Source organism: Toxorhynchites rutilus, chromosome 3, assembly GCF_029784135.1.
Source record: "Toxorhynchites rutilus septentrionalis strain SRP chromosome 3, ASM2978413v1, whole genome shotgun sequence".
NCBI lineage: Eukaryota > Metazoa > Arthropoda > Insecta > Diptera > Culicidae > Toxorhynchites > Toxorhynchites rutilus.
The window spans coordinates 205,614,666-205,638,490 of record NC_073746.1 but is presented as its reverse complement, the minus strand read 5'-3'; the positions used below and the strand labels follow the sequence as shown (position 1 = coordinate 205,638,490).

General features: G+C 36.8%; 1 protein-coding gene across 5 annotated transcripts in view; it reads right to left on the bottom strand.

Moving 5' to 3' along the window:
- LOC129775121 (uncharacterized) overlaps positions 1 to 22,128 on the bottom strand; it is a 109,512-nt gene extending 87,384 nt beyond the window's left edge. Inside the window, exon 1 of one of the 5 annotated variants that reach the window (XM_055779412.1) lies at positions 21,741 to 22,128. The gene's annotated coding sequence lies outside the window, so the exon portion shown is untranslated. Of the gene's footprint in view, positions 1 to 21,455; positions 21,597 to 21,740 lie in introns of those variants that run through there. The other 4 variants (XM_055779414.1, XM_055779413.1, XM_055779411.1 and 1 more) reach the window with 4 other exon arrangements.
- Between the last annotated feature and the right edge of the window lie 1,697 nt (positions 22,129 to 23,825).

Genomic DNA, 23,825 nt, shown 5'->3' with positions numbered 1-23,825 from the left:
GACACGAATTTTGGAAACTTTTTCAAGCTCAGCAAAACCAAAACAAAGAATATTTTTACTATCTCTTGTATCATTATTTGTTCATCTATCTTTTAACAATAAAACAAAAATTAAACGGAGGAAAAATATACATAACAAGAATAGTTAAGAGCTGATGAAGTGAGAGGGTTCAAAAATGATTTGTGTCAAGGCGTACACGATTCCAGCCCTTCTGGTTATCTGAAACAAAAAATCGAACAGATTTTGAATCACTAAAGATGCCGGTATCGCATGAACCTCAGACAGGTCAAAAACATATTTTTTGACAAAAGAGTGGCCGTTTGAAAAACAAAATGTGGTTTAAAGCGTTTTTTCTTACGTTTCCCGATTTTTTAAAAATAGTAAAATTTGAAAAATATCGTTTTTAAGAGGTTCATGCGATAGAAATATGCCTGCAGAGTGCATCCATATAAATTCGATATGAATTGGTTAAGTTCAACTTTAGATGTAGTGTACACCAGTTTGAAGAAGCTAGTTTCGAGAAAAACGCGTTTAAAGTTCATTGTTATGGTCGTACCAGGTTAGACACCGCATTACTAAAAAGGCTCTAGCTCGGTAAATAATAGGATTTTCGATAAGTCCATTCTAGGGTATATACTTGAATGCCTAAACGACAGAAATATGAAGGAAACAAACTTTGAAATTGATTTTTTCGAATTTCTAGACTAGAATACTGCCTTGAGCCAATATGAGCCTTAAATTGACTTTGAATACATGCTCCAAACTATCTTCTGGCAGATATGTGATCAGAAAGTGGAATGCGCATGAGGTTCTGTTATTCTCACTACTTTCCACCCACTTTTCAAAAATTTTATGATTAAGGAGCGATTGGTGCAAACCTATAACAAATTGAATATCTTTTAGAGCTTCAGGAAAGTGCACCTAAGTCATATATGCTCCCCAAGAAGACACATTTTGCAATTCTATAGAGGTTTGAGAGCGAAAATTGATGGAAGGTTTTTTCAATCGATATCTAAAGTATGAATTTTGTTGTTATCATTTTTTATTTGTTTGAAAATTCAACTTTACCGTTTCTCAAGAGTATTATTAGAATCAAGTCACTCTTCCATCAAAACAGTCTCTACTTACCTTGAAAATTGCATTCCATTTCAGCAAATTTGATTTCTAAAAACGAGTTGAAATCCGTTTGAAATTTCACAAAAACTTTCGCATTACCAATACTTGTTTACATAGTTTTATGCATACATAAACAAGTAAAAGTGCATTGGAGACCCGAAATTGGAAATTGGAGACTCAAAAATTGGCTCAACGCACTGTGCGGCGTTAAGAAGGACTATCAGTGCAATCAACCACCAAGACGTAGGATCTCATGCGATGAGGTAAGTCAAAAAGGTCTTCAAGCAGTCACAAGGGAGAAAAGCTTCAGGAGGAGTAGAAGGAATCATGATTCTGAATGGAGCTTACAGATTTCTTTTCCACATCCCCTTATTTATAGCCAGTAGTGAGCAGATTTGTGGGCAGCTATACAGCCATTGCATGCCAAGCCGATTTAGTGGTTCTCAGATTTTCGTGAAAAGTGGTAGATTTGTTCTCTATCGCAAACAATTAGACCAGTATTTTTTCTTTTTTTCTTTAAGCGCCCCATACACGCACAATACTATTGTACGATTTTGTTGACATTACTATTGAAGGTTGTCCACAGACGTACAATATTATGGCGTCACAGTCATATTTGTGCAATTAAATTGAATCATTTGGGAATGATATTGAAGTCGGTCCTGAATATTGTGCAAGGCTGGCTACTGACGTTCGATATTTCATCACAAGTACTCGTTGGAACCTGACACAATGCCGGAAGTGAACGACTAGTCTCAATAAACTCGAGAATAAAATTTCCGTCGGCGTTTCTGATGGCCATCGCGACAAACGCGTTCTCGAAAAAGTCTGTGAAATTTTTAAAGATAACACTCACTTTACACCCGAGACGATGCAAATGTAAACATGAGCTTTGATGAGGTTAACTGACACCATATTGCACAACGTCACACATAGATCATGCAATGTTGTAAGCGTTGCACAATAAATATCCAAATTTTTTGATATCATATAATATATTGTACAACATTTCAATATCTGAAACACACTTTCAATATTATTTCACAACCACCTATGTTGTGCAATAATATTGTAGATGTATGGGTCGCTTTAGAGTGACCATTTCCGTTTCAGAGTGGTCCAAAAAATCACTTTCTTCACTTTTTTCCTAAAATGACTTTTTTCATAAATTCATAACTTTTGAACTGCTAAACCGATTCTAATGATCGACACATCAAATTAAAGCCAATCACCTCGTCTTTTTATGAAAATAAAATGACTTTTTTCAAAAATTCATAACTTTTGAACTACTGTACCGATTCAGATGATTGGCATACCAAATTAAAACACTTTAGCTAGTTTTTTTTGGAAAAATACCTCACTAGCGAATAAATCGGGTACTACTTGTATAGATCCTGTATAGTCGCATTAAAATATTGAACGAAGACTAAAAACATCTTAATTTTGAAAAATCATAACTTAAAAACGAAAAAGAACACATCTCTGTTTTCTGGATATGTTATGTAAAACAACCTTAGCTTTCAAGAAAAAAATATATCGCCCTTGGTCCACCGATTATCGCTCATCTAATAGTTCAAAAGTTATTAATTTTTGAAAATAAGAAAAAGAGAACAAAATTGATATTCCGAACAATTGGTTAACTTTGAAAACCCATAACTTAAAAAAGAAAAAAGAACACGTCTCTGATTTGCTATTGAATTACTTTTTGAATTAGTTTGAGAAAAGAGGGAGAATTCGATTTTTTGTTTCTTCCCGATGTTTTAGTCCACTACACACACACACCAAGATAAAAATTTGTTCGTAAAATAATCCAAATTGATTGATAGTTTATGCTTTAAAATTATCTACATCTCATCTTTCTGCGTCCATTTTATGTACAGAAAGTTGCATTTTATTTGTAATGGAAAATCGACAATTTTCGGGCAACCCAATAGTATCAATGTGAGAAAAATTGTCAATATTTTTTAAGAAATAAAATATTTGAACACGCTAGCAAGTTTCAAACACTAGCAGCCCTACCATTGTAACATTATTAATCATTCGAAAGTCCAAGCTGATCACCGCGAGTAAAGAATGATACTTCGGTGAATGATAATCTAGCGTTAAAAGCATTATTTTTTCAGCGTCATCTGTGAAATTTAATTAGACGGGTAATAATATAGATGCTTCTACCCTCTTTGAATGATAATTAATTTCCGTTTTCATCATCCCTCGGTTATTAATATTCCATAACGATGTTTATCATAACCGTTATTAGACAGCGTTCAATGACTCCTTCCAGCACCTGTTTTGAATATCATATGATTCAACGTGAAAAGGCGTCTTGAGTACTATCGCATGGGAGTTGGGTCTATTACTCTTTATCATTGGGTGTTGAGCTAATACGATTGTCCATTTTGTTGCCCCAATTTAAAGAATGGAAAGTTTTCGCTGAAAATATACTCAAATGCATCCCCTAAATCGTGAATTGCGAGGTGAAAATTTAAACGAAGATTGTCAAAATTACATTCATCCCCAGACTAGCATAATTATTTTAATTAATTTCAGCATACATCATGCTGGATTGGACTCATTTTAAAGTTTTATTCTAAGTACAAGTAAAATACTCAACATTGAAAAATCTCAACTCTCTCAGATTTCTGAAGACGTTTGTTTTTATGTTAGGCAACTTGTGTGTAGAAGATTCCATATATGGAGTTTACAAGCGTGTCACACGCGTTTGGAAAAGTCGAAAATCTTGTAGATTGATTAGAAATGAAGCCGTACAACGAACGCATGTTATCGGAGAGCAACCCGGTATAACGTGGGATGTGGCCCATTTCGCATGCAGAATAACAAAGAACAACAAATGGAGGCGTTTTTTTTCCATCGCTGTGTTGACAGCCATTGTAGGAGAATGGACCATCGTCTCTGCTTCTGCTTCTACACAACACGTTCAGAATAAATAATGTTCTGCAGAATACGAAATGAATCAAGGCAGCGATTCATTTGCCACATTCCTTACATACGCGAAGGGCGTTGAAATGGCTAGAACCTTGAAGCGTCCCAGGAATTGCCCCAAAACCACTAATTGAGAATATATCGGTTTGGCATTGAAGAAGGTAAAACTACTTTTTTGGAACAGAATCCCGAAACGTAACTTCTTCTGTATTGTTGGATTGTTTCAGTAGGCAAACTCTTAGGAACCTTGAATTTCATATTCGGTGAAAACATGAACCAGAAACACGGAATATATTTTGTTTTTGTCTGAGATAATACAATTAATATTCATTGATCGAGTCTAAATGAATATTCAGATGCTTTATTGTTTTCCTTATCGACCCTAATTGGGAAACACCATTCAAACCGTTCACATTACAATCGCCACTGATTATTCGTTCTTGTGATATATACGCTTTTCCCAATCGAAAAACTTCCGCTATTTTTGTGGCCATTAACACGTTGAGCCCCGAATTGTACTTGCTGCGCTTTCCATTCTGTTTGCATTAAGAGCGCTTACACAATATCAGTGTCGGTCCCAGCTCCCAAAGATACTTATTGTATAAATAGTAAATAGAAATTCGACTAGTCGCTTATTGTAAAACATCCGAAAACAAATCACATATTTTTATTTTCTTGTTTTGTAACTGTCAGTCAGCGCTTCCTTACCAAAAAGCTCAACGTCGTCTCCGAGGGACCGACGTGGGGCTCAACGTGTTAAGAATAATTGTTTTTCATAAAAAAATCGAAAGCATATCCACGTCGGTCAGCAATTCTTGATCGCTTTGGTACGAGAACTTTTCGACGAAAGTTCGCAGACTCACTCGCAAAGTTTTCTTCAAGTGTACATCATGCGCATCTTAGGAGAACGTGTTGTGCAGTCGTCAGCATTGGAAACCATTGGGTTGTAGCCTCAACGATCTGCTTTTGAAAGATCCGACCATACAAGACGATGTGATTTCTACTATTCTCTAAACCAAGACTGTAGTTATTACAGCTGCCATCATCAAATCTTATGGGTATTGGAGGAGACATCAGAGATGCGCAAATTAAAAACATGAGATATGTTGTTGTTCTCACTATTCATCAATGAAGTGTCCTTGCTACTTCCAACTGGATGCCGCTTATTCTACGCGGATGGCGTGAAAATCTATATGACAATCAGGAACGTACTAGATTGCCATAGTCTTCAGGATCTGGTCGACCGCTTTGTAGAATGGTGTTTGAGAAATATGATGTCGCTCAGCATCTCGCTGAAACTGAAGTTCCCAGATATATGTATGAACTTGATTGAAATGGTGTACCTTGCGTGTTCAAATAATGGGAATTGTCGGTTTTTGAAGAAGAACAAATCATTCGTCTTCATTGGATACTTGTGCCGGATCTTCTTCCAACACTAAATACTTCTGAAAATCGTTTATTGAGATAGATTTTAACTCTTTCAGCGATGCATCCCTGAATGCAGCCTTCTCATCGGCCGATAGGTAGATCGGGTTGGGGTGCTAATGCGCACACCGAGCCAACTAAACAGATTCGGCGATCGTTCAAAGCCGATTCTTTGTTTTTTATATTTACGAAGGTTTTTGATGTACTGGACGTTTGAGGCATTCGTCAACTTCAACGTCTTTGCATGAACTTCAATAGGGCGGGAAGAATAACCTTTATTGTTTTGGTCAATCACGGAATATTTGAGTGAAAATCAAGTGGAAATATCAATTTCGCATGAATAACGACAAATCCATAATGTGTAGTTCCTTCTTCCTTTCAATCACCACGAGTCTTGAATAGGGTTTTAAACAACCTGATGAACAATCATGCTATAAAGTGATGACGAGACTGGAGTGCGTCATTTGTGGAGCGTAAAAACAGGCTTCGAAATTGGAGTTTATCTCTTATCTTCATCGATGGAACTACAGGGAAACTTCGATATAACGTACCCTCGTTATAACGTACATTTTACCTCGATATAACGTACACATTATCAAAGTCCAAAATTTTTTAAATATTTTTTTCCTGAAAGAACAATAAGTTATCTGTATTTTGATACTAAAGCTTGTATTGTAACTTTAACCGATCCCGAAATACAACTGTTTTGTGATTCCGGATTCTAAATGAATCAAACATCAATCAACAGAACGAAGGGAAACATCATGACAAAAGTTGGCTTCGTCTTCTTATTGATTTTATTCATCAACCTTACTTAAACAGCAACACAATAAAGTAATATAAGCTACGTTTCTGAGTTCTTTATTATGCTTCGATATAACGTACAATTCGATACAACGTACAAATTTGAAAGTAAAATGTACGTTATATCGAAGTTACCCTGTATCAATATCGTGAATTTGACCACCCACCGCTGTGCTGTACGTGTTATCCGTAGTGATCTTGTCATGGATCGGTAGATTTTGGGATCGAAAGATCTCGTCTGGACCATCCACCATATCGTCGGTTTATTGTAACACGTCTCAACGCTATAAAACGATTGTTTTCGCTCTCAACACATATACACGAATAACTTGCACTCTGCCGTTTCTTATCGTAATGTCATGTTTAGAGAGCGAACCCCTCTGGGCTTATCAAAACAACCCAAACAACCGTATCAAAACGATCACGAGTGGATGATGAAGTGAGTGGAAGTGCTCTGTCGTTGGATTCTGCAGTGCAACTGCTTATGAATCAGTTCACCGAAATCACCGAATCTGTGAAGTGCGAGACGACAGGTAGGCTAGATGCTGTATCACAGGAAATTCATACGCTTAGGACGGATTATGCTTCGAAATTCAACGACAACGACGTAGCTCTGAACGTGCTGAATGAGCGGGTTGACAGGATCTCTTCGGCTGTCGACAATCTCGAGAACCGTAATGAGTTGATAATCAGCGGTATTCCGTTTATTAATGGTGAAGATTTGGGTGCGTACTTCAGGGCGATTTGCGGCCAAAATAGGATTCGTCGATTCTGAAATTCCACTGGTCGACATAAGGCGTATGAAATCCGGCACACTAAAGGATGGCGATGAAAGTTTGGTCGTGGTGCAGTTTGGCTTGAACAATGTCCGAGATCGATTCTACAGTGCCTACCTACGTGATCGGAATCTAATATTGAACCACATCGTAATAAATTCGACGTGCAGAGTTTATGTTAACGAAAATTTGACGTCTTCAGCGCGCAAAGTTAAGTTGTCATCGGTATTTACCAAACTAGGAACTGTCTACGTGAAAACAACAACTGGAGGGGCGATCGTTGCAGTCCACACCGAACATCTACTGGATGATCTTACATATTTCCTATTCTCATTCCCGGGTACACCGCGTTTCGCAATGATCGAGTTTATAGACGTGGAGGAGGAATAGTCACATATGTCAAGGAAGATTTGCACTGCTCAAAGGTGTTTAGTACTGAACTGTCATCAGCGTCCGATGATTAAACTGAGTGCCTGGCTGTTGAACTTCGATTAGGCAGTGAACGAGTCTTGTTCATGTGTGTTTACAATCCTCCGGAAAATGATTGCTCAAACTTTTTGTACGAGAAGCTTACAAATTTCTCTGTTCGTCACGAAAGCATGTTTCTCATAGGAGACTTCAACACCGACTTATCTCGACCGAGCAGAAAACGGTCCCAGTTTCAAACTGTGCTTGATGGCTTGTCGCTCACGTATATTGGAGTTGAACCTACATTTTTCTATCGGGATGGTTGCTCTCAGCTGGACTTACTTGTTACTAGCGACCGTGAAAAAGTGTTATGTTTCAACCAAGTCAGTTTCCCCGGACTTTCTCAGCATGATTTGATTTGGCACATTGGATTTTGACGTTACATCTGAGGAGATATTTCACACATATCGGGACTACGTTAACTTCAACGCACAAGCTGTTGCTAGTGCAATCAACTCTTTTCTGTGGCATCAGTTTTACACTTTTGGCCATCCCAATGAGCTTGCGGAGTTTTTCAATAGTCATATGAAAAATATCCACAACGAATATTTTCCACTTCGTACGGTTGAGAGGAGAAGAGCATCGAACGCATGGTTTAATTTCGACGTACGCAGGTCTATAATAGAAAGAGACATGGCCTATCGAGACTGGCGTAGAGCTCCTTCAGAACGATAGAATCAGACATGTTAGCAGTACAAAAGGCTTTGAAATCGATCTAACACGTTGATATCGAGTGCTAAAGAGGAATATATGAGTCGTTTTCTGGACAGCCGTATTCCTCCCAAAGTCCTATGGAAACGTATCAAAAAATTAGGCGTTGGTAAAAAGAAAACGTCTGCTGGTTGTGGTTTTGATCCAGATGAAGCGAATCGAATGTTTGTGTCAAACTCTGCTGAAAGGGATAATGTCTGGAGAACTAGACACACGCAGCTGTATTCATCGATCTGTTTCTCATTCCGACCTTTAGAGTATTGGGAAGTTGTGAATGCCATTTACGATATAAAATCTAATGCAGTTGGGTTGGATGGTTTGACGATCAAATTCATTCAAACAATTTTACCGTTAGTTGCAGATGAAATCACATACATGTTCAATTTCTTGAAAAGGAACAGTGTTTTTCCTCGATGCGAAAATACTGCCATTTCGAAACCAGCCCCATCCAAATGCGCTTACCAACCTGAGGCCGATTAGAGTTCTCTGTTCATTATCAAAATTTTTTGAAAAACTCATCGAGAAGCGAATGTAACACTACATAACATAAAACAACTTGCTATCGGTGTATCAAGCTGGTTTCTTGAAGGGCCAGGGTATTAAAACAGCAATCAAGTTTTCTGCGGTGACCGACGCTCCAGTGCTGATTTAACTTCAGTTGTACCTCAAGGTTCCGTGCTAGGACCACTGGTATTTTGTTGCTACATCAACGACCTCCCGAACGTTCTCCAACACTGGTACATACAACTATACGCAGATGATGTTCAGCTTTACATCAGCCGCTTAGGCCCGAGTACCCGTGAGATGATCTTGAAAGACCTTGAAAGAATATCGCAGTGGACCCAGCGTAATGGATTACATGTCAACCATGCTAATGCTCTGTTGATCAGGACAAGATTACGAAGCATATCACAGCTCAGTTTGTTACCGAATATCATTATGGATGGACAAGTGATTCGGTGGACCGAAAAAGCAAGCAACCTCGGCTTTGTATTCCAGAATGATCTTCAATGGGATGGACTCATACGCCAGCAATGCGGTAAAATTTACAGTAGTTTGGGAACGTTGTACAGCAGTGCATCATGTGCTCCCATCACAACGCGCCTGAAACTGTTTAAAAGCTTGGTTTCTCCGCATTTTTTGTTTGGTGATGTGTTTCATGTAAATCGAGTGTTGGATCATTGTATAGGCTGTGCGTTGCACTAAACTGTACGATTCGTTTACGGTTTAAACCGTTACTCTAGAGTGAGCCATCTGCAACAAAATTTTGTGGGTTGCCCGTTTGAACGATTGTATGCATATCGCTCTTGTATGTTCATCAGGAAGATTATGACAAACTGTACGCCAACTGCTCTGCATCAGAGACCGATTCCGTTTCGAGGTCGACGTGTGCAAAACATGGTTATCCCTGCAAACAATACATCTGTTTTTGCTAACTCTTTGTTCATCAGAGGTGTTGTAAACTGGAATATGTTACCATCCTAGTTAAAACGTTCAACATCGGAAGCAATTTTAAGGAGAGACTGTTAACGCTACTGGAATAAATAGTTAATAAATGAATAAATAGTTTAGTTAGATTAATTTTTTGTTGTATAAGTCTTGTTTATGTTTCATCACAGTATTGCTATCGGAAGTAGTGATGAAAAAGGTGGTCCTTTATACTACTGGACAATAAATAAATAAAAAAAATCCCAATATCCAATCACCACGATGATTTTCGTACAGAAACGACATTGAAGTGCAGCGATGTATTTCTGACCGTTCATTCGCGGTGATGGGAATCAATCTACCCCAATCCACTTTTGAGAAATCTTCCACGAGTTTCCATCAGCAGTTTTTCTACAAATAAACTTTCTGCTACGAAAAAAGAATAGTGTTTAGAAACAAGGAATCATTCCTGCAGTGTAGACCCACTCAGTTCTCAGAGAAGGATAAGTTAAAAGCTCACATTATGTCAGAAGACTTCCGAGAATTGTTCGAGGAAACACAAAGTATTTATTATTAATTCAAATTTATTATGTAGCATTCGCAGTATGGCTCTTCTGAAATTATAAACTCATGCCAACGAATAATCCAATCATCAAAACATTTGTCAAACGTTCTGTCCAGAATCAACTTCATTCAGTTCTCACTGCGTTCACTTTAAATTTATTTATCACCGTCTGGGAACGAGAAAAAAAGGGGGGGGTGAATTATTCAGGTTTTGGAAAGAGATTCGTAGCGAATGCGGTAGTTGCTTGATAGTATTTGTCGAGTTTTTGAAAAATTCAGGTCTTTCGATAACGCGTTTCACATCGCGGTCATTTCTGAAAGCACAGCAGCACTCATATGAATAATGAAGTTGCTATATCATGAGAATTCTATAATATTTTCAGCAGTCTAGCACCCAATTCCACTTACACCTGCAATCAAATTGAGAAACATTCTTTGTTCGAAATTTTCATTCATTGTAAAAAGCGCAAAACACGCTTGAACTAACGAAATCGAACACAATTTAGTGGCAAAAAGAATTTTAACAATACACACAAAAAAAAATAGAATGCAAGATGATAATGTATTATTGCAAATCGCCGCAGTTTCAAGCGTACATTTCGAGCCTCGACACGTGCGCATTTGGTTGGTTGCATAATCTTTTGTAACTTAGGAAACCGGTTTGTGTGTCCAGAAAGCAAGATTTTCCTGTTCTCCGTCCCACAGAGATTTAGGACTAATTAAACATTTATATAAATACTGTTTTCTCGGAAAAATCAGCTGAATCACTCACTGTGGAAAATCTGTAATTCCCTACGAATGATATCGATTCCACGAAATTATCCAAATCAAAGCAAATTTCTGCTCTGTACCTTTGATATAAGATGGTATTACGTACGCGAACCATTAGCTCTGGTTTGTATTTATAAAGATAGTGATGGAGCTTAGTGAATTCATAACGTCAGTCATCCCCTGTGGGGGAAATGTCTATTTACTTAATTTTCACGTGGGCATTTTCCATTCCACGAAAAGCCACCTTTAATGATTCTCGAAAACAACGCAATGAATCATTCTCAACTGTGAGGATAAATTCTGTATTTGATCACAAAACAATACATCACTCAAAATCTAACAGATAACGGTTGTAAATTTATGCAGGACACGACAGTAAATAAATGAGAGCATGCTCGAATAGCACGGCCGGCTAGTCCCTCCTTTGTGTCCTTCGTTTGAAATGAAGCTATCACATCAGGTGTCAATATTTTTGAATAACAAATGAAGAAGTGGTAAAAGAGCACACCTGTATCAGCGACAACAATTTCCCAATCTATCAATCTATGTGTTTCACAGATGAGCAAAAGTTCGCAGTAAATAATTTTGTCATCACAGATAGCACTAGGATTGGGCGATCTTTATAAAAAGATCGATCTTCTCGAATCGATTTTCCAAACGGCATAGGGATAGAACCACTGATTAAATCGGTACCAAAGAATCGATCTTTGCCGAATCGATCTTTGAAGAATCAAAAACTTTTTTCCAATTTATCTGCTTATTCTATAGGAGTGTATTCTTTTCTTTAAATTCATGTTTCTATTCAAACATCAAAAGCATTTTTTTTCCTCAGCATGGAAGTAACAAAAAAGTGAAAGTCTTGTAGAAACATTTTTCCGGGCATTCATCGTGGGTCGTAAATCAGTATAAAATAAATTGATTGAAAAAAGCATTAAACGGATTTCGCGCCAACTCGTCTATGGGATTGGCATGACCCTCTCAGAACTTAATGAAACCTTCTGGGCGTGAAGCCCTTACCTAATTAAGCAACATGGCATATTTAGTCTTCCGAAAATTTATCTAGACTAACATATGGAAAGGGCTAAATATAGGGCTAGAATCACAAGGGAATCTGTGATTTGTACACTCTACTGCCGATGCACGTGCAGTTCCACTGTTGGACCGTCCAGAGCTTAGTAGGCAGGGAAATCCATTCACGAATCGCTGCCCGTAAAAACCCCGCCCCGTTGCACAGCCCGGTGAGCTACCCGTTATCTAACACCTAAAATCCACGTAAGAATCGTGATAAGGTGCGACACTAATCTCCTTCATAAGCGCTAAGCTCCGTTACAAGCACGTTACAAGTGCCATACGTCTGTCATCTAGTCGAAGCCGAATCCGGCGATTTAGTTCAGTGACCCTATTAGCAACTACACAATGGTCCAGGATGTGCAATTAAGTGGAAATTAGCGTTTAGAGCTCGACAGTTATTCTCTAGACAAAAACAAAAACTGTCTTCGACAATGTTGTTACATATGATAGAGCGCTCATTTTCATTTTATCAAAAATAGGGAGACCAAAATTGTTGATGAAATAAAAAATATAACTTCCTTATCTTTATAGATAGAGGTAAACATAGTTCGACAATGTTGTAGTTCCAGTTATTTGAGACAGCTTTGTAGGACAATTTTGTTGTATCTCTTGAAATAACCGATATAGTGCTTTTTCCTAAGATGCGTTAGGGTCACCATGAAAAAAAACTGTTTTTTTGCTCAAACTTTTATATTTCAAATTCTACATACAAACTATCTTCGAAACACTTCTAGAGCTTACTAATACACCCATAGCTCGCTATACGGCCTAGATACGTTCCACGAAATTTGGCCGCAAAGCGAAAAGCCGTATGAGGAATCAATTATTCTAATACAAATTCATACAAATTCAATCAGATCGTTTCCAAATTTGTTAAATATGTAACAAGGTTTATCATTCAAAATGCATTTTATCTTTTTATATTTACTTCATTTGAATCAAAAATTGAATTTATTTTAATTTATTTCATTTAAATAAAAAAATACATACATAACATAAACATAAAACATATTATACAAACAACATACATACATAAAAACCAACAATAATCTTTAAACAAAAATGAAACAACTTCACGTAACATGGAATATGTATATTTACACATACTTAGTTTTTTGTTGCTTATGTTATTGTCTCGCAAATATTTTTTTCACTCCTGTGAAAAAGTGATTTTTGAACCAATCAACAATTTTTTTTGCCGTTATAACGAAACATTTTAGGTCGTAAATCGAAAATATACCTGAATTGCAGAGGGCCGTTATAACGAAATGCCGTATGGAGAGCGGTCGTATAGCGAGGTATGGGTGTACACACATTTTTCTATGCAGAACTTGTCAATATCTCAACTTCACTTATTGATATTTCTTCCCAAAAAATGCACTCGCTGCAATTGTTTGTAATTCTTTCTGGGGCAAACATAAACAAAGTTAATTGACGGCATTTAAAAGAGCATAGTTCACTCTACATAATGTGTGATCTTAAAAACTATGTTATTTTTCGTAATAATTAATTAATATAACTTTTTGGGTAAAAAACCATCAATAACTTTGAGTATGCTTAAGATATTGACAAGTTCTGCGTCGCAAAATGTAGGTCTTGATAAGCTCTAAAAGTCGTACGAAGACAGTTTTGATGTAGATTTTCAAATATAAAAGTTAGAGCAGAAAAACAGTTTTTTTCATGGTCACCCTTAGGAAATAACTTTGTCGAAGACAGTTTTTGTCTAAAAAATAATTATCTCCCACAAAGTTGTTTTTTAACTAAGTTGCATAATCCTGTTCAAAGTTATTGATGGGTTTTCACCCAAAAACTCATGATTTCAATTTTAATGTACTCAAATACAAAAAAAAACATATCCTTGAAAACCACATATTATATAGAGTTGTTCTTTCAAATTCCGTCAACAAACTTTTTTATGTTTGCCTCAGAAAGAATGGCAAGCAATTGAAGAGAGAGTATTATTTGGGAAGAAACATCAATAATTTTGAGTGGAGTTGAGGTATTGACAAATTCTGAGTCGCAAAATGTTTGTATTAGTATGTTCTAAAAGTCTTTCGAAGACAGTTTGTATGTAGAATTTCAAATAAAAAAGTTAGAGCAAAAAAAAATTTTTTTTTCATGGTCACTCTAACGCAACCTAGAAAAAAGCGCTATATCGGTTATTTCAAGAGATAAAAAAACTTTGTAACTGGGACTACTATTTCGTCCAACTATGTTTACACCCAGGTTTTTTTACGCGGTTTTTTTCCGCCGTTTTTTTACGCGGATTTTCCAATTTACGCGTTTTTTTTACGCGGATTTTCCAATTAACGCGGTTTTTTTTTACGAGGTACGTATCCCCCGCGTAAAAAAAACCTGGGTGTACTTCTATCTAGAAAGATAAGAAAGTTATATTTTTTCATTTCATCGACAATTTTGCTAACCCTATTTTTAACAACATCAAAATTAGCGCTTTATTATATGTAACAACTTTGTCGAAGACAGTTTTTGTCTAGAGAATGACTGTCAGACTCTAAATGTTAGCTTCCACTTAAATGCATCTCCTGGACCATTGTGCACTGGTTACAGTACATCTCCTCAGTAGCTGCCGCTAGTTCTGTCTAGGATAAGCCATCCAAATGTTTTTTTTACGTAGAACTACGTCTTCCAGGAAGGGTGCCAAATCAGAAAACAGTTCACGTTTTTATGAAATAAACTTAACGTCAATAATTATTTTCACAGCGAGCGAATTCTGATGATTTACATACCAATCGAATCGGAAATTCTCTTTGTTTGATATGCTATACATTACTATTTCCTATTCCCTAAACGGTTTAAATTAATGGAAACTGGAAGAATTCCCTTTTTCCCATACATTTGTTCTACTGTGTTCTACGATTTGTGTGCTCACCCTACCCGTACCATCAATAACGAGCAACTTATAAATCCTTTTCTATCCGTTTTCAACTTATTTGGTATAAATAAGCCATCCGAGATTTGAATTCACACTAGTGAGGACACCGAATGGATAACATCGTTACTGGACGAGCTGGAAGGCGAGGGATCGAGTGCATTTCTCAAGACAATGAGGGTTAAGGTGTAGTGCTGGAAGAGTAAGGTTTTCCAAGGGCCTTTTTCAAGGCTAGAGACGAATGAACTGAAAAAGTTTGAAGTCTCTATGATTCATTACCTGACCTGACCTGAATTCACACCACTTCTCGTTTGGTGGTCATTAAAGCAACATCGTTGCTCGCGAGCGTCGATCGAGAGTGGATTGTATTTCTCGTGACAAGTGAAGGAAAAGTATGGAGTAGAGTATCTCTTCCCAAGGGCCCTTCTCAGGGCTAGAGGCGAATGATTTTTTTTTTTGCGAAACAGTGTGAAGAAAATTATCGTTTTCGCACACTTCCCATCAAGTAATATCAACCAAACTCTAATCGATTACTCACAAAATATTAAATTTTCATCTGCTGTCGCACTGTATAGTGAAAAACGTCGGAAACTAGATCCAGTGCTCTCAAAGTTAAATTTTCATTTTTCAATCCTTGGCAATGATTTTGTTTGTATTGGCGAAAGCATCGTTATTTTTTCGACACTGATGCCAGACAACATCATCGAAGTAGCTATAAAAACCACTCAATAAAATGTTATTCCTGAGTCATAGCGTTTCATGGCATGAAAATCAATAGAATAAAATTGTGTTGATATCAATACAATTATTATTTTTACGTTTAATGGGTCTTTAATGTAAGTTTTAGCGACTTTAATATTGGGTAAGAAAATTGTATTACAGAGCTCTGAACACTGCCACGGCTGCCTATGCTTTCGAAAACAGTAAACGGAAAAGTTTACATTCAATCAAAATGCCTCGGTCAACGAAGAGAAGGGTTAAGGTTCTCCAACGTGAATATGTGAAAACAAAACGATCAACGAAGAAAATATTAAGGAATTATCAACATCGAGTTACTATGCGGAAGAACCAAAAGAGCCCCAATTCGCATGTGTTATAAATTTGCTCTTTTACGCTCGCGTATAATCATAATTTTACTTCATATGCAAATACACCTTCTATATATATTTATATTTGCAATTGTTCATCGGAACATATCGTTCATACATTTTACTTTAGTATTGAATTGTTAGTTTTGTATTCAAAGCCTCGTGCCAATGAAGCGCCACATAGTCTGATAAGTGAATTGATCTATTTACGTATGCTTTGCTCTTCTCTCACAAACACTTTTACCCCATTTTTACCCGTGGGTTTATCTATACTACTACAATGGCTAGCTTCTACCATCACCTTTATCATGCCTAATGTTAATTTCATACACATATACACACAGCTCGATATAATAATGGAATGAATGAAAGATAGTGCGAAACACATTTACTACACATTTACACCCAGGTAGAAGAGGAAGCCCAGCAAAGAAGGTGCCTGCAGCATACTGCAAATTCGTGCTAGCGCGGATATGGGTACTATATAGTACCATCCAGATTGTTGGGATATTGACCCGCGCTGCATTTGTTTAGATACAACGTATCTTTCATGGAAGTACCTGTATTTTCACATCCTAGTAGGAAAACCTTACTGTTGCATGTTCTGGGGTTCGATCACACCTCAAACGGAATATAGGAATAAAAATGTTCATAGTTTGTGATTGAAATCTGAGTGAAAACGTAAACATGTTGAAGTTATTTATCAGATACAAGATTTCATCCATCATTCAAATTTCATGCAAGATTTCATTAAAGCAACGATGAAAGTGTCACCCATACAGTGATCGCTCGTTAATTGGGCTGGAAAATTAACCAATTATCGAATTTTACTCGCTAACTGGACTGCAAAATAGCAAAAGCAATACTTCAAATTGAAGATGACGTATATTATTTTATACTTACTTACTTTTCAGCCGAGTTAACACACGCACGCTGTTAAAGTCCAGTTAGCGAGTGACTGCCGTATATCGCTGACGGGGTGACGGAAGTGTTGAGCAGGTGTCGGGTTGCGGCAACATGGGTATTTGTACAGCGAAAAATCATATCAATACTAGGAGGATGGCAGCAATTATCATGCGAGGATTTATTGAGATCGGCATTTCATCGCATCATAAAAATGAAACGAAATGAAATATTAATAATATTCATGACTCATATTAATAATTCTCAATGACTCAATTCTTTCTATAATAGATTGAGCAGTGGAACCAACACGACTTAAGCTAGAGTTATTCTGACGAACGAACGGGATTCGCTAGAAAAGAGTAACGTTTGGTAAGCAGGTGAAAAACGCATTCGTACAAAAACTAGAGTAGGCTTTTCGTTCGAATTTTTCAATTTTCGAATGGATAGATTTGATTCGTACGAATACAAAAATACAAATGTGGTATACTTGCGAACGTTTTCTATTCGTTCGAAAACAAAAATCAGGGTGAATATCCGAAGTGATAAACAAGTGGATTGAATTATATAATTCCGTAGTTCATTTTACATTTTTTTATCCCATTTGTTTACTTATTTAGGCTCATTAGCATTTTAGCTGTAACAGAGCCGGGTTTTAATCGTGTACATGTTTATGGTTCTATAAATTGTAAACTACACAGTAGTCAGTAGCCATTTAGTCGTAAGAGTTTTTTTTCTATTTCATTACACTATGGGAAATTACACAGTAGTAGCCATCTAGGCATAAGGGTGTTCTTTCTGTTTTTCCATTGTTCAGCAGACCGGACAGCGGAGACAGTTGATATGTTCATTGTTGTGTTATTTATAACACAACAACCCGATGTTTCTTGCAGAGATTTCGGAAACCGTTTCGTTTGTTGCACTTTGCAACAACCCTTCTAATTCAAAAAAAGTTTGACGTTTAGTGGTGCCGAGTCGGACTCCCCAAAATGGAGATATGAATTTTTGAAAATTTATGAAATTTCAATACTTTGATAAATCGTAACCATTTAAGAAAAGTTATATGAATGAAAAATCTACATGTGATTCAAAATGAAAAACTATATATAACGTTTTATCCTTGGACTAACCGTTCTCAGGATATAACCGATTTCTTATATTGAAACGAATATTAAGCCAGTATTCTAGTCTAGAAATTTGAAAAATATCCAAATTAGTTTCCTCCATATTTTTGTAGTTTAGGTATTCAAGAATATACCCTCGAAAGGATTTATTAAAAATCGTAGTATTTACCGAGTTAGAGCCATTTTAGAGATGCGAAACTAGGTTAGATGGTACGGTCATAACAATGAACTTCAAACGCGTTTTTCTCGAAACTAGTTTTTTTCAAACTGGCCTACACGATATCTCAAGATCTACTGAACTGATTCATGTCGAATTCATATGGATATAATCTGTAGGTATCTCTCTATCGCGTGAACCTCTAAAAAAATGATATTTAATTCTTTTTATTTTAAAAAAAATTGGAAACGTAAGAAAAAACATTTTGAACCGCATTTTGTTTTTCAAATGGCCACCATTTTGCCAAAAAACATTTTTTGTCTTGTCCGAGCGGTATCTTTACTGATTCAAGATCTGTTGGATTTTTTTGTTTCAGATAACCAGAAGGGCTGGAATCGTGTACGCCATGACACAATTTTTTTTTGAATCCTCTCACTTCATCAGCTCGTAACTATTCTAGTTATGAATATTTTTTGTTTGTTTTTTGAGATTTTTGTTTTATTGTTAAGAGATAGATGAACAAATAATGATGTAATGGATAGTAAAAATATTCTTTGTTTAATTTTTACGGAACTCGAAAAAAACCTACGAAATTCGTGTCTCTACACTAGAATACTCCCTTAATAAAATGTCGGAATCTCAATCGTAGTTTGCAGCAGCAGTATAGATTTTCTGATATTTCACGAACAAAAAAAAGTTTTAAAATCGCTAGGATATTTTTCATATACCTATCTCAATTTGACGCGTGGACGAATACACACAACAACACTTGATATACTAGAAGTATAAAATGAAAATGTAATTATATTGAGATTCACAATAACATAATAATTGATACTGATTCAAAAAATATTCTAGTATTTCATTTTTCAATACTCGAACTAAGCAACTGAAATTTTTAGGATCTCTTCGCACTCTTACAGCAATTGATATTCTGTGTTTCGTTCTTTCTATTGTTGCTTCTCGATAACAGTTGTTTATCGCTTGTTTCATTTGAGATAACGATATCGGATAACGAAGATTACGGATCGAAGTATTTTCGGTGCATTCCTATTTATTACTGTTGTGATGTTTGCATGTTTACTCAAAATTTTGTGTACATTACGATCGCGTCAAATTGACGCATATCTATAGAGATAGTTTATTTCTTAGTTAATTTCAAAATTTCAACGCTTCTAAAGAAAATAGACATCAATATATATTTACCTCGATCAATGCATAAAAGTCGTTACAACAGATGGTATATAAGTACAGATGATCTTTGTAATTTTTCTTTTAAAATTCGAAAGTGTCAAAATGGCACATCCCGTATACCTAATGCTAATTAGTTTAAATTGGTTATATCTAGAGAACGGTTAGTCTTAGGATAAAACGTTGTACATAGATTTTCACGTTGAATCAAATGTAGATTCTATTTTTCATATTACTTTTCTGAAATGATTTCGATTTCAAAGTATTGAAATTTAATAAATTAAAAAAAAATATCTCCATTTAGGAGAGTCCGACACGGTACCGCTATACGTCAAACTTTGTTAAATTAGAAGGGCTTCCCAATAAAAATATACAAAACAATATCAAAGGAGGAGTGTTGTGAGATATAAAAGTTTTTAAAATTCAATTCAATTTTTGAGCAGGATTTTCCACAATGTGTTATATGTTATATGTTATTTTTCCTCAATAGCTGATTAATGTTCCAACAGCTTTGTTAAACATCATGTTTTAATCAGACAACCGGGGTTTGAGTTATGATTTTTTGAAAAAAAAGTCCAATGATAATGATATTATAATGAAAATTGTGATATTGGGTTATTTTTCATCATAAGTATCAAGTTTCGGAAATTCGGAGAGGGTCGGGTCAGCGGCCGGTCGATTTGGCGTGGAATTGCTCCATGAAGAGATTGTTGAATGAAAACGCAAACAAAGTGTTTCCGTATTGATATTGAAAGGAGGCTTCGGAATTGTCAGAAAAATCGTTCTCGTGTTACTACCTTTTGATGTTAATCACCACGTTTATCGATCAAATAATTTTATCGGTTTGAGAAACATTGTGTGTAATTTGATATCGGATTCTGATAAAAATAACGGTGTAAATTCAATTGAAGACAAAATGCAATTGATCATTAGAGATGTACGATTACATTATATGAAACAGGAACACTATCTGTCCATAAATAATAATAATTCGCTACTTGCACACCTACGTCGGGCCTACAGGGTGGTGGAATTTACCATCATTAATTCTCAGTTGTATTTTTCGCTCAAAAGACTAGGTAATTTTTCACTTAAAAAAATACGTTTCACGGTGACGTGCGCGCAATGCTTCAATGAATATTCGACATCGAAGACGGTCTTCGAACGAGAGAAGGAAATACCAAACAACGAACAAAAAAGCACAATCAATGAATCGATTCTTGAAATAAAAACACAATTTTTCGTTCGCTCATTTTTGTGTATATAGTATACAAATTGAAAACGAATTGAGTTTTTTTTTGTGCTCCAAAAGCAGCACAGGATTTGCAATCGTGTAATGATCGATAAACCGCGGATGAAATTTGAAATGGAATAGAGCAGCGGAAATGTTGCTTGTTAACTCAATCGAATTTGAGATCAGAATATCGTTTTCAGAAATAGATACTGTGAATAGTCGAAATGAATATCATTTTTAAGAATATTTTTTTTATTTGTTGGCGTTTCATAAAGTGAATATAGAATTATAAAAGAAATATAAGACGAGGGATATGTTCCAACAACGATCCTGTTACTCAACACATGGTCCCGCTTCGGACAAACTCTCCAACTGACGTATGAGATGCACGGATGGTATATAACATTCCCTAACGAGAGGATACGGATGCCTGATAGCATCACTTTTCGTGTGACCTTCCTCACCGATACTCGGTTCAATATATTTTGATATCAAGCCAAGAATACGATTTCACCGCAAAATGCATGACATAAAGTAATAACCAATGGAACAGCACATATATTGATTTATCGCACCTAGAGTGTGATAATCGTACATTTCTTGGAAGAGCACAATATGTAACAGGCGGGGAGGTAGAAGGTAATTGGCAGTACAAATGCTACATGAGTCTTGCACTACTCGCAGGAATGCTTGTACTTGCCATCTCAAGTTTTATGTTCCACAATACACACGAATCACTATCATATTCCATCAGCATAGTAAATTAATTAACGTCACTTGAAGCTAGCACGTACCGATGGGTTTTATTTTCTTCATTGCTATCATAGCATTTCCACGATAGCATTTCTCCCACATAGCACTCGAACTACTTCCAACGAGATATGCCTAGCACTATCGGTGTGTAGTTGTGGAGCGGTGATACACCTTTCTACATATCATTTCCTCCTCATATGCAGGAACAGGTAAATCACCAGTTTGCGTTTATGACAATTAGCACTTGTACGCGAATTACACATATAAATTCATTGTGGTTTCCAACTCTTCTCCTCTCCGTAGCACCATATTCTGAAACTCAGTACCACCGAGCGGTAATGATGCACTCGTCGTCGTATCCTTTTAGCACCCAACACAATCGTTCCATGTTACGAGAAAGTTGTGTTTTAATTCAATAATCCAATTTCACTTCGGTATCCAAATGGCACAAGTAACGATAACAACCACACAAACCAGGTGTTGTACGGAGCCTCATCTCATTCAGTTTGTTATACCATTCGTTAGGAGCCACTTATCATCCACCAACCGTATAACTACAGTTCAGGGTATCCCCCGTCCAGCGATGTCGAGCTTTTTTTTTCTGGTCTACCGGACGGATATCGCTTTAGCTTTCTATACGCATTTCCTTTCAGCCTTAAATCTTAAACTTGGCCCTACAACCACACGCTGGCACAGATCGAATTGAACTAACGAAACCAAACACAGCATCCCAGTTATGGGTGGCATTTCTCTTCTCCTTTGCCGTAGAAATGTTCCGTTTTTTTTTGGTTCTTCGTTGAGTTCGCGCAGTAGCCAAACAGCACCTCAACAATCTCTTCCAGCATCTCTTCTCGCTGAAAATCTCTCGATGCAATGCATCGAGGTCATTCCGCGAGAGGGGGAAACAAAGTGAGCATCCTGTAATAGCAATCGGAATCAGAATGTCAGCGATTCGTTTGACTAACTTCTTATGTTTTACCTTTCGCTTTGTTTTTCCAGTTCTCGTTTTTTGTGACCAGAAGATAGTCGCTCTGATGGAGACGCTCTGTGACCTTCCATGAAGATTTCGACAGCAGGTGAAGAGTTGTGACGATGAAGTGTTTCTGTCGAGAGCCGAAGCGTACACACAATCGAGAGTTGCTTAAAGTAAGCTTCAACTTTATTCTACCTGTACGGTAATCCCAATCAGGGCCCCGGAAAACTGATAATTGCGTTGGATTATTTTAAGGACTATCCGATTGTAAGAAATATATAAATTTACTAGAAATCCACTTTGTTAAAATCATTGTATTTTAGAAACGTATATATACATATTGTATGCGGATATGTTTTCGTCTTATAGTTTGAGATGTATTGGCTACCGGGGTTTTTGAATATTTTTTGGAAATATTCTCGGGCGATGCTAGTATAAAAATATTCGGACGGCACGAGTGTCGAATGCCAAAGTTAGGAGCGAACTGAACTATCGGTCGATAAATAATCGTAGAAGCGTATTACTACACTTCTACGAGTACATTACTCCTTCCTAATCCACAACGGCTGTAACACCCGGAACTTCTGCTGCTTCTGAACAGTGATCGGTTTCATGAACCTGTCGGCTGATTTTTTAATGCGAATGTCTTAACATTGGGCGGAATATCGAGATCTACTGTTATCTAGAAAAATGTTTTTGTGAAAAAATGGACACTCTCGGACTTATTTTTTTTTTTTGAATACGAGGCAGAACGTATGGATTGGAATGCCAATGAAAATAGTCATCTCGATTTTCCATATGGAATTTCGTGCGAAATGTTGATTTACACGATAAAATACCCAATGAATAATAGCTTAATGTGATGTTATTTACTAGTGTCGGGTGGTTTTTCGATTTTCAAAAAGCTCAGTCTTTGACCGCTTTGCGTCACCTTCCCTTAAGTAAAAAAATATCTCCCTCAAATTAATTAAATAAATGAACTGAGCTATCGACCGATAAACAATTGTTATGTGTGCGTAAGTTGCAATTATTGTAACTCACAGCTCACAAAGATATGGAGGTGGTATTGGTTCACAACGTTGACGGCCGAAGGAATATCCGGCCGAATGGCTTGAGCTGCAAAAGACAAACACTCGACTTCTCCTATCATGGAACTGGCTTCACTACTTGCGTTTCAGATTCCAGCTTCAGCTTTCAGCTTCCGATAGTTTGTCGACGTATACGGCCACAAATCTATGGTCTTCGCTCGACTGCTTGCAGCACCTCATTCAACTGCACGTTCCATTCGTGGCTGTATTGCTTGCGGCCAGAGAATGCCTTGAGTCAGTACACTTTTCCGTTTGCCGCCGCGACCCCTTTTGGTTGCAATATGTAAATCCAGCTCACCCTGAAGAGATGCTGTGACAGCATCCATCAAGTACATGTCGTACCGCACCGC